The 21891-nt window shown below is 39.3% G+C and overlaps 1 protein-coding gene across 5 annotated transcripts in view; it reads left to right on the plus strand.

Annotated features, from left to right (window-relative positions):
• Positions 1–2276: 2276 nt before the first annotated feature.
• Positions 2277–21891, plus strand: part of LOC119527103 (SSX family member 2 interacting protein) — a 53605-nt gene continuing 33990 nt past the window's right edge. For 3 of the 5 annotated variants that reach the window (XM_037826757.1, XM_037826760.1, XM_037826761.1), the window contains exon 1: positions 2277–2405. The gene's annotated coding sequence lies outside the window, so the exon portion shown is untranslated. Of the gene's footprint in view, positions 2406–2630; positions 2651–21179; positions 21288–21891 lie in introns of those variants that run through there. The other 2 variants (XM_037826758.1, XM_037826759.1) reach the window with 2 other exon arrangements.

Consider the following 21891-nt stretch of genomic DNA (forward strand, 5'->3'; position numbering starts at 1 on the left):
TGCTCCAGAGAAGCTAAGAGAGGACAAATACCCTAAGTGCAACTAAGAGTGACATTTTTGAGGAACTGCAGCCTAGAGAGGAACTTCCTGGGAGAAAGCCATTTTGAAACCAGAACTTTGGAGCAGATGCCAGCCACGTGCCTTCCAGCTAACAGAGGTTTTCCGGACACCACTGGCCATCCTCCAGTGAAGGTACCCGACTGCTGATGTGTTACCTTGGACACTTTATGGCCTTAAGACTATAACACTGTAACCAAATAAACCCCCTTTTATAAAAGCTGATCCATTTCTGGTGTTTTGCATTCCGGCAGCATTAGCAAACTAGAACAAACTGTCACATTAAGCTGTTTCTTGAGATGGAAAGGGAGGTGGGTTTGGGGGTAGACAATTGAAAGTTCAAAACCCACAATGGGAGCAGGTAACCCTCCATCCCCACCCCACCAGTGCTCTGGATTAGGGAACAAGGTAGTAACTGGTAATAATTGATTTCTCCGTTGTCTCCCTCCCACAAGTCCTGGGCTAAAGGTGTCCTTACAGTGATGGGCTCTAAGGGACCCTAACTGACTATGTGGCTATCTTTCAACTATGCTCAATAGCATCTAGCCTGACCACCTGATGGCTTCGGCCAAAAGGCAAAGAAGAGGATTTCTCTGGATCCTTGTAGTGGATTGAATGTTGAGCCCCAAATATATATCTCCAGGGAACCTGTGAATCTGACCTCATTTGCAAAAAAGGGTCTTCACAAATGTAATCAAGCTAAAGATCTCCAGAGAAAATTATCCTGGATTAGCACAGGCCCTAAATCCAATGACAAGTGTTTTCAGAAGAGAAGAAAATACACAGAATATAAGGCTATGTAAAGACATAGATACTCAGAGACTGGGAGTGATGATCTGTGAATCAAGGAACCAGAAGGTGGGAGGCATGAAACAGATTCTCCTTCAGAGCATCCTGAAGGAATGCTGTGACACCTTGATTTTGGATTCCTGGCCTCCAGAACTGTGAGAGAATAAATTCCTGTTGTTTAAAACCACCCAGATTGCGGTAATTTGTTAAGGCAGCTCTTGAAAACGAATATAGGCCTGAGGATGTCGTATAGGCCTGAGGATGTCGTATAGCGTACTCATTTTCTCACTTTGATCCTTCATCCAGGATTAGGGATACTCGTAAATCCCTAAGTGGGGAGGTGGGGTGGGGGTGGGGTGGGATTTGTGGGGTGGGTGTCTTCTCCCTCTCCAGTTCTTCAGTGTTAACATTTTTTGTTCTTGTCTCATACTATTTTGGTTTCAAAGTGCTCTTAGGAGCCTCCTTAAAATGTCAAATCTGTCTTTCTCCTGAACAAATCTTTGGCTTCACTAAAAAAAAAGAAATAAATAACAAAATCCACTCAAGTACATCTTTGTGTTTTTAACTCAACTCATATTTTCTTCGTCTGATCTCTTTCCTTTCTCCGGCCTCTTCCTTTCCCTGGAGAATTTTAGGCTTACACGGAACAGGGGAGGGGCGCCGCGACCCTGGCAACGGTGCAGCAGGCATACATTTTCTTCGCACTTATTTTGCTGAGTGGGTGTTGGATATTTTTGCATAAACTTATAGCTCACGAGTGCCAGTTCTTAGACTCTTCTCTTTGCCCGCTGTCTTCTGCCTAGGTCCGTTTCTTTGCTCTAATTTTACACGTACTTTTGGGTTTGGGTTTGTTTGCATCCACGATTTCCGACGCTTGAACCTCCCTCCCTTCCCTTGGGCCTGACCTAATCCTGGGTGCCGGCTGTTGTTTGGTTTATTTCTCCACTTTTGCGAAAGCACGTGGCACTTTTAGGAGCATCCACTTTTTGATCCTTGGATGGGTGCTGGGGTTCACTTGGGCTGCGAAAGCGTGCTTTAGGCAGCCTTAGCCCCCTCCCCCACAGAGTCCCCGGCCCCGAGCTCTGCTGGCGTGAGGAGGGGGCGGGGAGGGGAGCCCGGCCGGGTGAATCACAGGGCGTAACAGGTGCCCCAGCCGCAGCCGCAGCTGCGCCCGCATCCCGCTAGGGCTCTAGGGATAAGGTTTTCTTTTACTTCGGGTTTTTTTGGAGGTGGGGAGGAGACTCTGGAGGCCCCCACCTGACCAATGCAGGCCGCGGTTATTCATCGCCTAGCAACTGGCAGAGCCAATGGGAGGCGGTCCGGCCAGAGACCGCGCGGGGGCGGGGTGGGAACCTCGGGAACCTGCAAAGGCCGGGAGGCGGCCGCGGGGGGCGGGGCGGAGCCCGGCAGGGGGGCGGAGAAAGCGGGATCCTGGGGGCGGAGGAGAGGCTGTCCGCGCGAGGGCTGCGTCCCGCCGCGGCTGTGAGGGCCCCCGGGGCTGCTGGAGGCTGTCTAGGACGCCGAGCGGTGACTCCCCGCCGCTCCCGGTGGCTGTGACGGTGAGCAGTGTTGCCCGCAGCGGGGATTGTGACGCGCCCGCCCGCTGAGGGGAGAGCGGCGCGGACAGGGCCGGGCGCGGGCTGGGGGCGGGCACTGGCGGGGGGCGGGCGGGCGCCGCAGAGGTGAGCGCCAACACCTGGCTCGGCTCCCCGCGGCTCCGCGGGCGACTCCGCGCGACCGTTGGGGCCGTTGGACGGTGCGGAAGAGCGTTGACCCCGATCGCGCCTGGCACAGGGGGTGGGAGGTAGGTGCCAGCTCGGGGGCCCGCGAGCTGGGGAGCCCCAAACCCTCACCGTGATGGAGAGAAGGTGGTGTTTGGTGTGGAATGAAGAGCATCGCGGAGACGTGTGGGAGGAGGGGATGGCCGATTTGGAGCTGCAGTGTGTCCTTAGAGGTTGTGGAGACTAAGGGATCGGGATTCGGGGATTTGCGAGTGGAAACCGCAAGAGGCAGTCTTTAAAATGAGTTACTGGGAGGCCCGTGTCCGCTGCAAGGGAAGAGAACCCTCGTAGTGGTCTAGTTAAAAGTCTAGAGGAAGCACATCATCAAAGATGAAGGCATGTATGAGAATATTTTGATGTGCAGTTTTATCACACAGTAAACCGAATTGTGAGCTCCCGCACCCTTTTGAACCTATGCTGATCGCCCAGTTATGCAAGTCACTTGGGCCCAGGGATTGGAATCTACTAAATAATGTTCTCTCGGCACATGTAATAATGAGAATCCTTAGATTATCTCATTTTAAGGAACCATAGTTGAATGCCAAGGTGTTATTACTAGCAACGGTGGTATAGTTCTTGCATGCAACAGAATTAAGATTTCCCTTTTCCAGACTCCATATTAAGTTAAGAATTAGAAGAGGCACTCTCAGAGGTTGGTACAGAAGTGTGAGGGTGGGGTTTCCTAGACCTAAAAATTACTGGGTTCCTCTAAGGATTCAGATTTAGAGGCTAGGTCTGTGAAAGGTAGATGCCTTGGAACCCTTCATGGTGCAGGTAGAAGAAAAAGCCTTATAATTTGATCCCGAACTGGAAAAGGAGGTATGACTTGACACATTTAGGAAACTGAATAAAATTTGAAAAGAATTAGAGCTCTGGAGAGAAAAAGTGCCTTTAGAGTTAGCATAGGCCATACTACCTTGAAATTTAGAAGAAGTTGAGGTAGATTTATGAATTTGGATTGTCAGCAAAACTTAATTCATCAAATCTCCTAGAGTTATCATAACCCACAGGCCTAGGAATCTTAGGTTATTCATTCAAACTAAGAAAAAGTTTGACAAGTAAGTAATTTGACAAGTGTTCTGCTGTTGATGAAAGTCTCCCCCCAAAATAGTTCTTTGAAAAGAGGATTAGGAACAGATAGTTAAAAATGAAGGCTCTTTTAGTGACCCGCTGGGCATCTTTAGCCGTCATTTTATACTCTTCCTTCCCTTCCCTTTCCCCATCTGTGCAATGAAGATAATACAGCTCTGGGATTAAATAACATGGGTGAAACAGCTTGAAGATAGCTGCGAAGACTTAGTTATTCTAGGATGAAATGTGAAGATCTCATTACACATAGAGCCTTGTGAGAAGACTTGTTAAGATACATTATGTTCCAAACATGCTCAGGCAGTATATGAGAAAACTAAAATGTTCACTGTTCAGATGATTTTCCAGAGGATGCAAGGCCAGCACAAAGTCAAGATTATGTATTTGGGCTCTCCTAAAACCAGCATAGTCTGCTCTTTGGCTAAGTTATGACACAGGTTTTATTAAAGAAGACTTTGAGTGCCTTCTGTGTGGTATGTACCTAGGGATAAAAAGATGAGAAAGACACTGCCCCAGAATAGTGTGATTTTAATTCATTTCACATGCTTAAATTGAAGAAATTCCAAAGCTTTCTAAGTGCTGTTTTTTTTCCCCCATATTTTTACTATGGATGTGAATATGCCTGTAGTTAGTTTTATTGGTTTGACCCATTTGCTCATGACACAAAGAGATTTTGATACTATGTGGGCCTGTTTTGTGTCTTTGGTGATTATGATTAGGTAGTAACGAAAGTCAAGTTATCTTCAATTTTCATGAACTTATGAGATAGAGAATTACACCATTCATTATCTGTAATGGAAAATAACCTAAAATTACACGTTTTGATAGTGGGTCATTATTATTATTTCATATAGTAGCAGCAGATTTACTGAATTATGCTTTAATAATTTATTCTTTCTGTAAACATTTATTGAACACTTACTAGGCTGTTATTTGTCAGACCTGAGGCTAAAAAGACTAATGTTGCCTTGAAGAATTTGTTTCTAGGAAATTACAGTGTATTAAGTGAGAGAGAAAAAATAAAAAAAAATAATTGCATTATGGAGAGGCTATAGAAGAGAATTTCAGCTGTGTTTTGATGGAGGCAACTGGTATGTTCTGCAGTGTATACAGTTGGGGAATTACAGGTGGTTTGGTAGAGTTAGAGCAGGGTGGGCTGGGTTACTGATAATGTTGTAGAACCAGGGTTATGGATTTTGACCAGTAGATGATGGGGACCCCTTGGAAGTGTTATTCAGGGGAATATTTGATTTTTATTTAAGAAGGGTATTTCCATCAAAATCAGTAATAGGAGTGATCAAAAAATGTCCTGCACATAGACAATCCATGTAATATCTTAGAAATTACAGCCCTACACAGCAATTAAAAACTTGAAAAATACTTTATTGAAACCTCTAGAAACTTTAGAAAAGCAGAAATAATTATTCATATCACAAACCTTTATTGGGGGTACAAAGATAAATAGGATATAGCTCTATTTTCAGGCAATTTACAATCCAGTAGGAGAAATAATACAAATAATTATAGTCAGTATACAAAATCTGTCATAAGCATAAAATATCAAGCTTTAGCAATGTAGGATTTTGAGATGAGAGAAGACATAAATTGGCTTTCAAATTAACAAAATTAAGTTCTTCAACAGGAATTCAACTGCAACCAGTTAGGCAATCAGAACAATCTTAACTATAATATCTACAGATCCATCTATTAACTTGTGATTCACACATTTCTCTCCCTTCCTCTTATTCTCTGGAATCAAATGTTGGGCTTGACCACCATACTGCTAGCTTTGTGGCCTTAGGCAAGTTAGTTATCCTCACCGCTTTAGTTTCATTTGTAAATTAGGGAGAACAATACCTCTTTCATAGGGTTGTGAAGATTAAATAAGAAAAATGTTAGATATCCAGAATGGTGCCTGGGAAAATAGCTTACATTTATTGAGCGCTTATTTGTTTGATATAAAAATGATGTAATTGAACAAGAAGTGACTTGAGGACAGAGTTTTTTTTTGTCACTAGTGGATCTATCCACAAGCGTCTAATAAATTAGCCTCTGCGTTCAGCAAAGCTAAATACATTCTGTTGAACTAAGTCTCTTGAAATGATCTTTTCTTATTTGCTGATCGCCTTTCTGTAATCTGACTTCCATTTTTATCCCCTCAGCTTTGCCATTAAAGTCACAAATTGCCAAATCCAGCATGTTTCTGTCCAGATCTTGCCCTTTGCTGCTCTTTATCACTCCCTCCTCTTTAGAACTGTCTTCTCCCTCTGCTTCCTAGAGCCTCTGTCCCCTTCTGTTTTGTTTCATACATTTAGGTCTCCTTCACTCACCTATTAAATGTTGATGTTCTTCAGGGTTCTTTTGCTCCCTGTTATATTGTATGGACTCAACTACCTCATGTGATGCTTTCTAAATATACCCTAATGTCTTTTAATCTCCAGGCCCTAGAGTTTAGCAAAGAATTTACATCATTTACTCAGGGTATCAGAAGGCGGCCAGGAACTGGGAGACTTTGGAATCATAAATAGCTGGTTTTTATTCTTACCTTTGGGTTAGATAGCTGGATTTTTATTCTTCCCTTTCAGATTTGTTACTGTGGGCAAGTTACCTAACCCCTCTGAGCCTCAGTTTCTTCCTAGGGCCATTGTAAGGATTAATTGACATAGCTGATGAGCCACATCTGGGCTGCAGATGATGATCACAGTTCATGGTCTTCTCTTCTACCAGTTTCACCTAATTAGCTGGTACGGGAGCCTAACTCCAGGACCATGGATCTTTTGCAAATCTCTGGATGGCTTCATAGATCCTTTGAAACTATAGCCAACTATTTTTGAACTTTTTAGGGGTTAGGGTCATTGGCTTTGGGTTCTGTGATCCAAAACATTTTAATCCCTGACCTGGCAGTAGTCTGATCTAGAACCCAGGACTCTTGGTACCTCTACGGCCAGACTGGCATGGTAGAATTTAAAACAAATATTTGAAGAGTAATATGTATTTATTTTTTAATGACTTCAGGTGCAATGAATTAGATTCCTTGGCTCATGACACACTCTCATCATTGGTTCACCTGTTTATTTAATTTTAGTAATATATTAGGCACCACCTAACATAAAGCTAGGACCCTGACCTTAACCTCTGCATAACCATTTGGGCCCCTGTGTCCCATCCTGTTTTTCTCACCTGAGGCAACTATTCACTCAATCCTATATTCATCATTCTCTTCCTGTCTTTTTAAATACAGTTATATTGCATCTATAAATTTTCCGTACATGCACAAAACTATGTATGTTACATGCGTTATTTTCTAACTTTCACTTTATAATGCTGAGACTCATCTATGTTGTGTGTCAATGAACTTTTCTGATTGCGGCACAATATTCCAGTTTTTTAAAGAATGTGTCACCATTTATCTATTCTCCTATTGATAGGTATTTGGGTTGTTTCCCGAGTTACATTTTGTGCTGATTTGCTGTTATGAAGAGTGCTGCTATTTTTGTACACACCTCCTGGTGTACATATGCAAGAATTTCTCTAGAGTTTATACCTGGGAGTAGACTTGCTGGATTGTAGAGTATGTGACTAGGATATACGAATATTCTGCTGCCGTGCTATTTGTTTTTCAAAGGTTTCTGTCTGCTCTCTAAGATTTAATAAGCTTGCTTAACCAGGCATTCTCTAGGACTGTTATTTTGACTTCCATTTTTCAACCTTCATGTAGTACCTTGGTGGATACTTCTACATTATTCTTGGAATCACTCTGTAGAACCCTTAGATAAGAATTCCTGTTTGGTAGTCGGTATGCTAAACTTTGTGAGTAGAATACCAAGTTGTATGGAACCACATTCTAATAGCATATTCTGATGGAATCACATAGAGGGCATGTTAAAATACAGATTTCTGGGTTCCACCCCCAGATTTTAGGATTCTGTAGGTGTGGAGAGGGTCCTGAGAAATTTGCATTTTTCCCAGGTGATGGTCCCAGGTGATGTTGATGCCACTGTTTTTGAGAATCATAACCAATAATTGAATTTGAGCTAAATCATTGAAAAAAACTATTAGCTGATTCATGAGTTATATTTGGTTTCTTTGTTATTTTTCAATGGTGATTAAATATCATTTTCCACCAGATTACTGCCTTTGGTAATTAGTGAGTTGTTATACTACCTTTAAAATTTATTAGTTTACCTAATTATTTTAGGAATGAATTATCAAAATATCAATGAATAGTAATTGTTTTTTAGCTGATTTTCAAACTTTAAAAATAAGGCAGACTTTAAATAGTATTTCTTTTTCTTTTCATTTTTTTCTTACTAGTCCTCTTTTAAGGATATGATTGCTATTATTCAATCTACTTGTGCATTGGAAGAATTTGAAATTGTTGTACCGTCTCTAAATTTCATGCTCTTGGTTTATACATCAAATCACCTTGCCGCTTCTCTGAACTGGCACCAATCAAGATTAAATTGAAAGCCTTTATAAGTTGCAGCATAGCTAAAGTGTTGAGACTTGTCTATCATAATATTCCAATAGCACACTTCACACTAATATGCCATTAAATTAGTTGGACATTCATTCAGCAGACTTTATTGGGTTCTGACAATGGGTCAATTATGGTACTCCGTATCAAGGCGGGGTTCAAACAGGATGATGACAATCCTGCCAACCAGGAACTCAGAAGTTTCATTACAGGCAGACTGGTACCAGTACTGTCAGGTACGTTAAACCAAAGTGTTCAGGGAACACAGAGAGATGGGAATGGCAATTCGAGGAATGCCTGACAATTTTGGCTCTGTATTTACTAGGTTTTTCAAAGAATTTTTTTAAATTGCTGCAACACTTAATGTTTTATCTACTTTCATACAGTTCATATTTTAATTAGTGCTATCTGACATTGTAATTAAGTCTCAAGGTGAGCTGGTAGAGAAGAGAGTACCTATGTGTGTATTCAATTTGAAAAGGCATCTTTCCTCTTGTGTACTCTTGCCTCTCCTGCAATAAAGACGATAGTAGATATAATGGTTAAATGTGCTGGACTACGAGGGTTTCAATCTTGGCTTTGTCACATTTAAGCTATTTGACCTTGGACAAGAAAACTCTTTGGGCCTCAGTTTCCTCATCTGTATTAGAGGAAAAAAATAACTGCTGAGTTGCTGTGAGATTGAATGAGTTAATGTATGTAAAGTGCATAAAATTATTCCAAGCAAGTAGTATATGCTTAATAAATTATTATTAAAATTAGGTAGAGTCTTATTTGCTAAACATTTGGTTGTGAAAACACAGTATATGCACATTCTGTTACAAAAATGTCAAGAAATAATTTTGATATAAATAGCTGTACTCAATTTCATATTAGGTCCCTTGATAAATGTAAAAATCATAGATAATAAAACTGAAAAAATCTTTAAAGATTATCTAGTTCAACCTCCTAATTTTACAGATGCAGAGACCGAGATCCAAAGAAATGTTGAAGGTCACTCAGTAAATGATAGGAATGGCACTGAGATCCATAGCCCCTGACACGGGGTCTGGTGCTCTTAGTACCCTGTGCAGCTTCCCTGAAGTGACAATACCCTGAAATAACTAACAGTTTAATTAGAGAGCCAAAACTGAAACAGAGGAAAACATTAGCAATAAAAAGTCACTGTATAACCAAATATCAGATGGTGTGGCATAGACTGTTAAGTACATACCTTGTATAACTTCACGAGCTGCTGTCTTGAAGCAGAGAAATGGCACCTTGTTATTTGTTTGATTCATAAAAGGTTGATGTAGTAAGGACACTCTTCTTAAAATGAACCTTACTGATTTTAAATAAAAGTCAATTTCACCCTCCTTTTTGTCCCTACCAAGTTAAATTATTGAGCCAGAAGGAGAGTCCACCTTGGCTAGGTGTGCAATACTCTGCATCTTTACTCTTCACAGCAGTGAGGGTAAAGTATGGCTTCTGTGTTCCTGTTTTCTGTCTTCTAATGGGCTAGATTCCGGTAGACCTGCTTTGACACAGCAGGGCGTCATTATGAAGATTACATTTTCCTTGCTTATTTGTATGTGTGAATATGTTGAATAGATGCTAGAAGTGTACTTGATTGGTGGAAAGTAAATAAGTTGAGGTTTCCACTAAAGGTTTCTGGGATTGAGGTAGGTGTGTTTTCTTCACACACGTTATCTCATTTAACTCTGCATGAATCCATTGCCTCTAAATATTTTATGAAATAATACATGTCCTAAAACATTCAAGCTGTATATAGTGTATTGTGCCAGAAGTGAAAGCCCTGATCTTCTACCTCGCCTGACCCCCATTCCCCAGGGATGTCATTGGCAACAGTTTATAACTTTTTCAGACCTTTCTCCTAAATGTAAATATTTGTTTTAACAAAAAATGTGATCATGCTATTCTCATTAATACAAAACTTCTTCTTTTTTTATGCATACCTGCAGATTGATTTCACTCTTTAGTAATCCCGGAGCAGCCCTACTTCTGGCTGTACCATACATGTTGTTTTTAACCATTTTCTTATTGATGGATATTTTGATTGTCTCTAGCTTCTTGCCATTACAAGTAATGCTACAATCAACAATGTCCTTCTATGTTTTGTTTGCTCATTTGTATGACTGACTATGGTATTGGATGCCTAGAAGTAAAATTGATTAGTGAAAAGATTTAAGCATTTCAAATTCAAAATTACAAACTACTGACCTCTGGTAAAGTTCTATTTTCCTTACATAATTATCTGAATAACTCGAGGACATTTGAATAATTTCCAATCAGTTTTTGCCCAACAAGACTGCTTGCCTCCTGTAAATTAATTGATTAATCTGGAAATAAATAATTTTTTCATTATTCACACCATTCTGCTATTAGTATTGATGTTTGAGAGTGGCACTATTCACCCCATTGCCTCTGTTACCAGCAGTGCAATTGCCTTTTTTTTTTTAATTTTAATTTTATTTTGAAATAAATTCAAACTTACAGGAACAGTTGCAAAAACAATACAAACCCCATACACAGAACACCAGCATACTATGACCCCCCTCCCCCGATACCCCGATCCACCAAATTTAACATCCTGTTACTCCACCATTTCTTTCCCTCCCTCCCTCCCTAACATCCATCATCTATTGCTCTGTCTTCTGAACATATGAGAGCAAGCTGGACACATCCTTGAACAAAAAATATAGTTCACATATACATTTCCCATGAACAAGAACATTCTTTTATGCAATCCCATTAAGCGCAGCTAGGAAGTTCAAGAAATTCAACATTGATGCAAAGCTTACATTCTATATTTCCTTTTTTTTTTTTTTCCTCATGTCCCAACTGTGTCCCTTTGAGCCTTCTCTCCTCCATCCTAAGATCCCATCCAGAATCATCCTTGGCATTTAATTGTCATTATCTATTTAGACTTTTTTTTTTTTCTTTTCTATTGTGGAAACATATATATAGCCTAAATCTTGCTATTCCAACCCCTCCCTAGCATTCCGTTAGTAGGATTAATCACATTTAGAATGTTGCAATGCCATCACCTTCCCATCATCCATTACTAGAAATTTCCCTTCACCCCAAACAGAAACCCTACACTCATTTTTTAACTCCCCATTGCCCCTTTCCCCACTTCTCGTAACCCATACTCTACTTTTCATCTCTATGGTCATATTCTCTCATACTTTCTTTGTGTTTACCATGAGGCTTAAATTTAACGTCTTAAATCTTTGACAATCTTGTTTTTCTTTAATACCAACTTAACTTCAATAGGACACATAAATTATGTTCCTATACTCCTCCATTCCCCCACCTTTATGTAGTTTTTGTCAAAAATTACATATTTTACATTGAGTCCAAAACCACTGATTTATCATTACAGTTTATGTATTTTAGATCCTGTAGGAAGTAAATAGTGGAGTTACAAATCAAAAATACAGTAGTATTGGTATTTATATTTACCATGTGATCTTTACTGGAAATCTTTATTTCTTCATGTGGTTTCAGTCAATTGTTTAGTGTCCCTTTCAGCCTGCACAATTCCCTTTAGCATTTCTTATAGGAGTGATCTACTGGTGATGAAGTCCCTCAGCTTTTGATTATCTGGGAATGTTTTCATCTCCCCTTCATTTTTAACCTCCAGGTGTTTGTGAATTTTCTGTCTCTGATGGTTGTTGACTTCTGTTTGTATTCCATTGTGGTCAGAGAATGTGCTTTGAATAAATTCAATTTTTTAAAGTTTATTGAGGCTTGTTTTAAGTCCCAGCATATGGTCCATTCTGGAGAAAGACCCATGATCACTAGAGAAGAATGTGTGTCCTGGTGATTTGGGATGTAATGTTCTATATATGTCTGTTAAATTTCTTTATATCTCTCTCTCCTTTCTTTGTTTCACTGTTGGTAGGGCTCCCTTTAGTATGTGAAGTAGGGCAGCTCTTTTATTAGCAAACTCTCTCAGCATTTGTTTGTGAAAAATTTAAGCTCTCCCTCAAATTTGAAGGAGAGTTTTGCTGGATAAAGTATTCTTGGTTGGAAATTTTTCTCTCTCAGAATTTTAAATACGTCATGCCACTGCCTTCTCACCTCCATGGTGGCCACTGAGCAGTCACTACTTAGTCTTATGTTGTTTTCTTTGTATGTGGTGAATTGCTTTTCTCTTGCTACTTTCAGAACTTGCTCCTTCTCTTCAGTATTTGACAGTCTGATCAGAAAATGTCTTGGAGTGGGTTTATTTGAATTTATTATGTTTGGAGTTCGCTGGGCATTTATATTGTATAGAAGGTTTGGGAAGTTTTCCCCAACAATTTCTTTGAATACTCTTTCTAGACCTTTGCCCTTCTTTTCCCCTTCTTGGACACCAATGAGTCTTAAATTTGGACGTTTTATTTTATCTATCATATCCCTGAGATCCATTTCGATTTTTACAATTTTTTTCCCCATTCTTTCTTTTGTTCTTTCATTTTCCATTCTGTGGTCCTTGAGGATGCTAAGTTGTTGTTCATCTACCTCTTAGTCTTGTACTATGAGTATCCAGAATCTTTTTTATTTGGTCAACAGTTTCTTTTATTTCCATAAGATAGTCTGTTTTTTTATTTACTCTTGCAAGTTCTTTATGCTCTTCTAGGGTCTTCTTTATGTCCTTTATATCCTGTGCCATGGTCTTCTTCATGTTCTTTATATCCTGTGCCATGCTCTCATTGTTTGTCTTTAGTTCTTTGATTAATTGCTCCAAGTACTGTGTCTCCTCTGATCTTTTGATTTGGGTGTTTGGGTTTGGGTTCTCCATATCGTCTGGTTTTATCATATGATTTAAAATTTTCTGTTGTTTTTGGCCTCTTGGCATTTGCTTTACTTGATAGGTTCTTTCAGAATATGAAAAACACCAATCTCTAATTTGTCAGATCTATAGCTTGGTGGCATACACTTTAACTAACCAGCAGATGGTGTCCGCGAGCCACCTATTCCCCTCAAGTCAGTTCTCCCCAACTTTGTCTTTGTGGTGTGTGGGGTTCTGATTCTTGTGGGGTTCAGTTGGTGCACTAAGTTTGGGTGTGTTGTTGGTGCTGTCCGCCCTGAATGAGGGGTGTGTGTCTGAGTGGTTAGGGAGGCAGGGCAGCTTTAATACTCAAACCTCCCAGGTGTTCCCGGAGATTTAAGGCTAATGCAAGAGTCTAAGCCTTCATTTCAGTCTTGCTGCAGCTTGTCTCTGCTGCTGACCCACAAGTCCTTGGTATTGGCGTAGGGTCCCTGGGATTTCCGAGCAGGTCCCCCTTCTCAGCCGTGCCCTTCCAGGACCTCTGCTGAGGGAAGGCTGTGCTATGTCACAAGTGTACACTGGCCCTCCAGGGAAGCCCTGGGCCGCTGGGCCATGCAGGGGCGTTCCCTGCCTGCTGTAAAGATGGCTGAATGGGGCATGTTAATTTCCCCCTTTTCACACAGCTCCTCCTTCCCAGCTCTGGGATAATTAGCTGTGGGTATACTAAGGGCCACTGTCCATGGCCGATATTGTGGCATGTGCACAGTGCTGTGGGAAACACTTCCAGTCACACTTGGACCCCTGGCGCAGCTCTGGGCTGTGGCTCTGGCCCCGGGCAGGGGCGTCCCCAGCCTGCCAGGAAGATGGCTGCAAGGGGCGCGGTTTCTTTCTCCTTTTGGCTCCCCTCTGCCCTCCTGGCTCCAAGACATTTAGCAGGTATGGGAAGGGCTATCTTCCACGCCAGATATTGAGGCATTGGCACAGCCCGTTCCTGCCGCACTTCACTGCGTGGTTCTCACCGCCATATCCACAGCTGCTTCTGGGTTTTTTTTTTTTTTTTTTAAAGAACTAGTCTGTCTCCAAACGCCAACCCATGGTTTCCTTACACCGCAGCACGGCCGCCGGACTTTCAGCTGGCTCACTCACTCATTTCAGAACACAGATTCCCAGTTTCACCAAATACACGGTCCCTGTGGATTTAGCAGACCTTGTCTGGCTGGTGCATCGCTGGAACTGGTGTTCTGGGTCACTTTCTGGCTTTTATCTAGTATTTTTCACAGAGGTGTTTTTTTTGCCCTGTGTCACCTATCCACCATCTTAGGTTCTCTCTGCAATTGCCTTTTAAAAAACATGGATTTTTTTTCCTGATTATACACACATCCACTACAGAAAATTTGAAAGTCACAAAAAAAGCAAAGAGTACCCATTTTTTTCCTTTTCTCTTTCTTTTCTTTCTTTCATCCTTCCTTCCAGAAAGGAATGCAAGTTCTGCTCCTGCCTCCCTGTTCCACTTTGCAAAATACCAGGAAATGGATTGGCTTTTATAAAGGAGATTTATTTGGTTACAAAGTTACAGTCTTAAGGCCATAAGGTGTCCAAGGTAAGGCCTCAACAACAGGGTACCTTCACTGAAGGATGGCCATTGGCATCCGGAAAACCTCTGTTAGCTCAGAAGGCACGTGGCTGGTGTCCGCTTGCTCCCAGGTTGCGTTTCAAAATGGCGTTCTCCAAAATGTTGCTTTTGGCACATTTTGTCCTCCTTAGCTGCAGCTCTTCTTCAAAATGTCACTCTCAGTTGCTCTGAGGTCCTTCTGTCTGTGAACTCCTTTATACGACTCTAGTGATCCAGTTAACACCCACCTTGAATGGGCGGAGTAACACCTCTGTGGAAATTATCCAATCAGATGTTTCACTCACAGTTGATTTGAGTCACATCTCCATGGAAACACTCAAAGGATTCCAATCTAATCAACACTAATACATCTGCCCCCACAAGATTGCATCGAAGAATATGGCTTTTGGTGGGACATAATATATCCAAACTAGCACACTCCCCTTCCTACTGTCAGGTTGGTCTTTCCTTCCAGGTTTTTCTGTTCTTATACAAATGTCTATATGGAGCAGAATTTCTATCTATATATATATACTTACATATAGTTTTGTTTTTTTAAAAGACCAAATAAGATCATGTTAGATATTTGTTTTGCAACTTTTTTTTATTACTCAGCAAAATATCATGGAAATCTTTCCAAGTAGGTAAAATAGCTAATAATAGTTAACGTTTCCTGAGTGCTTACTGGGTACCCAAGACCCCATTTTAAGTTGTTTACCTGCATAAGTTTATTTAATCACATAATAATCCTATAATATAAGGACTGTTTTTACTCCCATTTTGCAGAGGAGGAAAATGAGGTAGAGAGATTTATATTCAGGGTCATTTTGTAAGTTGTGGAGCTGGGGTTTGAGGCCAGATGTTCTGACTTTGGATCCTGTTCTTGTAACCATTATGCCATACTGTTTCTCTTATTGCAACAATAATCTGTTCAAGGATATGTAAGGAATTGGCAGAATCCTGGAAACTTTTAAAGCATAGCATATAGCTCCCTGCTTACTAAGAGGGTAGCTTTCTAATGGCAAATTTTGGCTTGTAGCTTCGCTTTGGGAGCTAGGATTAAAAGTCCTGTCTTTAAAAGGAATGATGGTAGGAGATAATGTTTTGTAAGCTTCTGTTCTACTGATACAGCAACACATGATGGTTAAGAGTTCCCAGGGTTCGTTGTGGAGGGGTGCCACTTGCTAGCTCTATGGCCTTGGGCAAATTATTTAATCTCTCTGTGCCGTGATTTCCTTATCTGTAAAACTGAAATAATAGATGGATAACTCCTGGGGTTGCTGAGAGGATTGACTTAATAATATATGTAAAGCATTCAGAACAGCACCTGGCATATGTGTTAAATAAATCTCCTATGTTCTAGCATAGTTTTCACCTGTTATCTCATTAAATACCCACAACAATCCTAAGGGGTATTTATGAACAGCCTCGTATTACAGGGAGTAAACCAGCTCAGAGAGATGGTCTTGTGATAACTAACTGAATTAGTTAATGACCATAGTCTGACCCAGGTCTCTAAGGCTTATGTTATTTGCCCTGGACTTCCCAACTATAAATCCTCCTAACAGCCACCTGTTCAACAAGGAGGAGGCAAATTATTAGGATAATATCAAATTTTGAGTTTCAGCCAATCACAGATATTAAAATTTGACTAATGAAGAAAAATGTACTTCTGTGGAAAGCTACACTATTATGCCACTCATTAGATCAAATATTTAGATTTTAAATTTATAAAAAGTGTATTTTATAGGAGGTTGAATTTAGTGTGTTACTGTACTGATTCGCATACCTGAATGGTTTTGTTTAAGGAACAAAGGTATTTGTATGGAATTAAAAGCTGTAGTTCCTTTGGGACAAAATTATAGTGGAAGGTAGTTGTAATGCTTTAAATAATCATACTATATTTGGTTTTTGATAGTAGTAGCATCTGTTTGGAATATGCTGATAACTGAATTCTTAAGTTTTATGACTGAATTTGTATACTTGTAAAATAGCGCTGATGTTTAAAGACTTAATTTTTAACAATTTTATTTTCTTAATCCAGCAATTTGGTAACTCTAACTTTGTGAGATTTTAGCAAAGACTTTGGTTAACTATTTGTGCAAAATCCTGTGTGATAGTTAGAAGCCCAGATGGTATAATGTTACTACATTCCTGTATAATGAAAAGCTGTTATTTTCTGACACTTGGAGTTTGTTTTAGAATTCTGATTAGGTACACAGTTGAGCCTTCTCAAGTTTGAATTTCAAGTGAACTTGAAAGGAACACTTAAAATAATGTACTGTGTGAAGGTAATCTTATTCAAGATACTACTTACGTTTATGCTGAGCTCTCTGACTTGGTAGATGTGAGAGGAGAGATTGGGGAAGATGAGAATTGGGAATCAGGAGTAATGCTGTTTAAAGGCTTGCCTCACGACATTTCCACTTTCTCCATTGTTTTCCTTTATCCATTTCTGCTTGCTAGAAATAACTTAGTATTAATTATTTATTTCAGTACTCATTGATTACTATTAAGTTTAATGGGGGGAATACAGAAATGTTGGATATGTGGTTCTTAGAATTAACGGGAAGATGAAACAAACTAGTAGGTATATGAAGGGCTTCAAGAACAGAGCATTGTGTGCTAGAGTAGTTGGAGAAGGCTTTGTGGAAAGGTGGTTGATATGTGCTTTGAAAAAGTGTTAGTTTTGAGGTAGGTTAAAGAAGAAAGCACAGATGGAGGTACAGAGGCTAAAGCGAATGTGCCATATGTAGGACATTTTATACACATTTATTGAGTAACTGCTGTGTTTTAGAACCTGTTGGACTGCAGAGATGAATACGTCACCTACCTTCTGGATGTTCATAGACTATTGAAGGAGGCATCCAAACTAGAATGGTGTTATTATAATAAATCTGATTATTTGTATTTGTATTGTATGGTATCACTTTTAGTTATGTGTCAGCAGGAGACAAGTAAATTATGGGGTCATTAGGTTTTGGAAGGGGCTCATAAATTTATATATTTAAAATGTTGAAATTTAAATCTTGTATTATCTATTGCTGCATAAGAAATTACTCCAAAACTTAGCTTAAAATGACACCCATTATCTTATAGTTACTCTGGGTCAGAAATCTGGGTGTGGCTTAGCTGGGTGCCTCAGGCTCACAAGGCTGCCATCAAGGTGTTGACCAGGGCTGCAGTCATCGTAAGGCTTGGCTGGGAGAGGATCTACTTCCAAAGTCATTCAGAATGCTCTTGGCAGGCCTCTGTTGACCAGAGTTATCAGTTCCTTGTCATCTTGACCTCTCATAGGGCTATGCACAACATGTCAGCTTGCTTTTTCCAGAATGAGGGGACCAAGAGAGATGACCCCTAAGATGGAAGCCACAGCCTTTTTGTAACCTGGTTTTAGAAGTGAAATCCTGTTACTTTTGCTGTATTCTAGTCATTAGAAGCTTGCTACTAAATCAAGCCCACATTTAAGGAGCAGGATAATCCAAGGGTATGTACACCAGCAGGCAGGAATAAATGGGGACCATCTTAGAGGCTCTCTACCCTAAAGAATACAGGTGATTGAGATATATTGAGAACCTTGAGTCTTTTGGGTAGAGGAAGAAGACGACTAGCCAAGCAGCTTTTCTGATGGAAAAATAGTTGTGATTAGTTCAGTGTTGTTTAAATAATAATCACTCAAGCACCGACAAGGTAAAATGGGTGTATTTAATTCCACCCTCATTAAACTTTATATGGAACTGATTTCATTTGTCTAAGTTTTTATGCTTTTTGTTTGGTTTACTAAAGCTGCCAGAATGCAATATACAAGTTACAATTCTAAGGCAGTAAAAATGTCCAAATTAAGGCATCAACAAGAGGATACCTTCTCTGAAGAAAGGCTGCTGGCATCCAGGATTCCTCTGTCAGATAGCAAGACTTGTGGCCGGCATCTGCTTGTCCTTTGCTCCCAGGTTGCCTGCAGCTTCTGATTCCAGTGGCTTTCTCTCTGAGCATCTGTGGGTTCTCTCTTAGCATCTCTGGGGCATTTCTCTCTGATAGCTCTCCGCTTTTCTGAACTTTATCCCCTCATAAAGGGCTTCAGTAAAGGATTAAGACCCACCTTGAATTGGGTGGGTCACATCTCAATTGGAACAACCTAATGAAAAGGTCCTACCTACAGGAGGTCTGCACCCACAAGAATGGATTAAAAGAATATGGCCTTTTCTGGGGTAAATAACAGCTCCCAGCGACCACATATTTCCAAAGCAAAGAATTTTACAAGTGTGTCTCAATTTAAGTAGTAGGTGAGTTTTTTTAAGAATTGTATGTTCTGAATGGAATTGTTTAAAACGAGTTATAGAACACAATCTTAAATAGAAACTTGATGGAAATCTTTGATTATATTATATTTTTAACTGCTGTATATATAGATTTACATGTTTTGTATTGAAAGGCAGTTGGTGATATAGTGAAAAGAGCACTGACTTTTGAAGACTGGAATTTTTGTCCTGGCTTTACCACCAATTAGAAATGCCACCTTGAGCAATCCCTGAGCCTAAGTTTCCAGAATGTAATATAGAAAAAGAATATATGTAAAAAAAAAAAAAAAAACGACAAACTTTTACATGAAGAATGATAAGATTTATGAACTTTATTAAGATCTTCCTTCTTTTAGAAATGTCTTACTACTTATAGAAACCAAAAGAATGCTATTAGATAATTCTTAAGCTCTGCCTAATAATTTTATTCAAGAAAGAGCAGAGTAGCCTTGCTCATATTATACCTGAAGTAAAACAGCATTTGTACTTTGGAACCTATAGCAACATATAGTGAAGCCAAAGTAGTTCTTAAAAAATAGTAAGTTAATATTTTTACAGAAATTGTAATTTTACTGTAATTAGTAAGATTTTCTATTATAAAGACTTTTTGGTTGGAATCTACATTTAGAAGTATTTGGACCAAGGAAGTTTTTTGGTAACTGCATAGATGTTATCCATCAAGAAGGAACAAAAACATCTCTATGATGTTGAGGATAGTGAGAAAGAGAATTCTTTGTTTATGGATTTTTTTTTCTTGCTTCATTTTATTTTAAGATTGTTTCTTAACAATCTTAGGTGAATGAAATGGTTTTTATAAGGCATTTAAATCCTTTAATCGTCAAGTGTTGCTCATAAAATTCACTTGTGAATTTTTGCCTATTTTGGAATCTGAGCAGGTAGGCTAACAAACAGTATGGAGAGAGAATTGTGAGCTTTACTTGAATCAAAGCTCAATTCACTAACTTTTTTTCCTGCTTATTCTAATTAAACTATACTAACAATGCTATTATAACCAAGTTCATTCTTATATGACTTGTCATGGATGATCATGTCCACTATATAATGGTTTGCTATGACTATATGAATCTATAAAGTTAATTCTTTGTTTCAGCACCAAGTTTTAATGGAATCCTTCATTTGAAACTTTCAAGTTGAAATAGACTTGTGATGGCATTAGATTTATGCAAAACAGTTTTGTTACCTTTTTTCTTTTAGTCTTGAAATTAAAATTGACATATTTTAACATCTTCATAAAAATAATTCATAACCTTCAACAGTGAAATTTTAGCTATAATTGAGTGAGAAGAGAATACTTTAATGATTCTCTTGTTTTGGGGATGCATATTAAAAGAGTCTTCTGTCTCCTTTCCTGGAAAAACTGGTTGGGTAACTTCCTTTATCAGAAGTCTCATAATGTATAATTAAGTATTCAGTGATACAGAGGAGGATAATGTGGAAACTTTTAGCTTGTATGAAATCATATACTGTTAGTAAGTTCTTTGTTTCATAGGACTTCAAAAGGGAGTTTTGGTTTTCACGGTGAACATTTAACTAGACCTGAATATTTTGCAGTGGCTTTTATTTTTTAATAACAGGACTGTAGGGAACAATTCTCTGTCTAAACTTGTAGACACTGGGGGAGCTAAATTCATAGAGAAAGAGTAGCTGACTTAAATTCCAATTTAAAAATTGGAATGGATGTATAGTAGACACATTTTAGTGTCAGGTGATCTTTCTGTATGAAGAGAAGATACTTTGGACACTCTTGTGTCTTATTTACAAATATTTTAACAAAAGACCTGAAAAGGTGCCTATTTATGTTTTCTTCTGATCTTGTCCCTCCCCCCTAATTTAATGATTACATAGAATTATATTACTGCCTAATGTGTTTTGTGTAAGGATATCTGTCTCCAGAGCACCTAAGGATGTGTTCAACTTTTAATTAAGAGCAACAGTGCATTTTGTTACAGGTTTTAGAATTTGTCATTTATGCCAAACAGTCAACCCTATGCCTAGATGATGACAATAACAACCAATATTAATTACATGTATATTTAATTACACTTTATATGCATTATCTCACTTAATCCTTAGGGGAATCCTGTGAGGTAAGTGCCATTATTATGGCAGTTTTACCAGTGAGGAAACAAGGGCTCAGAGAGGTTGAGTAACTTACCCAAAGTCACATGGGTTAGAATAGATAGGTTTCTTGTGCCTTGAACCCAGTTCTGCTTCTAGCTACTATCTCTGAAAGCCAAAAAGTAAAATCAGTGTTTTTCTTATTTGGTGCAGATTCAACTTTAACCTGTTCATCCTGTTGCAGAAGGCACCCATTTAAGGACAATGGGAGGTGTATAATAGTTCAGGGTGAAGGCACACGAGTGGAAAAATAGCAAAAGATCAGTGCTGGACTGGATAACCTTCGGTGTGTCTTTGTGTGTGTGTGTGTGTGTGTGTGTGCTTACATAACATCTAATACAACCCATAAAACACCATGTACATTTGTATATATTGCATACTGTTATATGACCTTGATTTTTCTTTTGTCCACAATCTAATCCACCCACGAGTTTTGAAGTTTCTTTCTCCAGAACACATCCCCAATTCATCCTTCTCTCTGCTTCTACTGTTACAACTGTAGTGTAAGCCTGGTTTCTTGCTTGGACTACTATATAGTAACCTCCTGATTTCTTCCAGCCTCTACTCTCGCAGTCTATTTACAAAGTAGCCAGGGTCATCTTTTTTAATGGGTGAAGTGATCTTTTTTAATGTGTGAAGGAGATCATATTACTTTCTTGAGTAAACCCTTCAATATCTTTTTGTTACAATTTAGAGAAATCCAACTTTCTAACTCTAGCCTTGCTCACTGTGCTTCGAACACACTGCCCTTTTTGTTTTTCAGACTTAAACCAAATTCATTTCCAGTTTTGGGATCTTCGTACTTTCTTTTCTCTCTAACCTGGGCTGCTGTGATCCTTGCTCATCTTGTGACTTATCATTTAGGTCTCAGTTCAGATATCAGCACCTGC

The sequence above is a fragment of the Choloepus didactylus genome, chromosome 2 (assembly GCF_015220235.1).
Source record: "Choloepus didactylus isolate mChoDid1 chromosome 2, mChoDid1.pri, whole genome shotgun sequence".
NCBI lineage: Eukaryota > Metazoa > Chordata > Mammalia > Pilosa > Megalonychidae > Choloepus > Choloepus didactylus.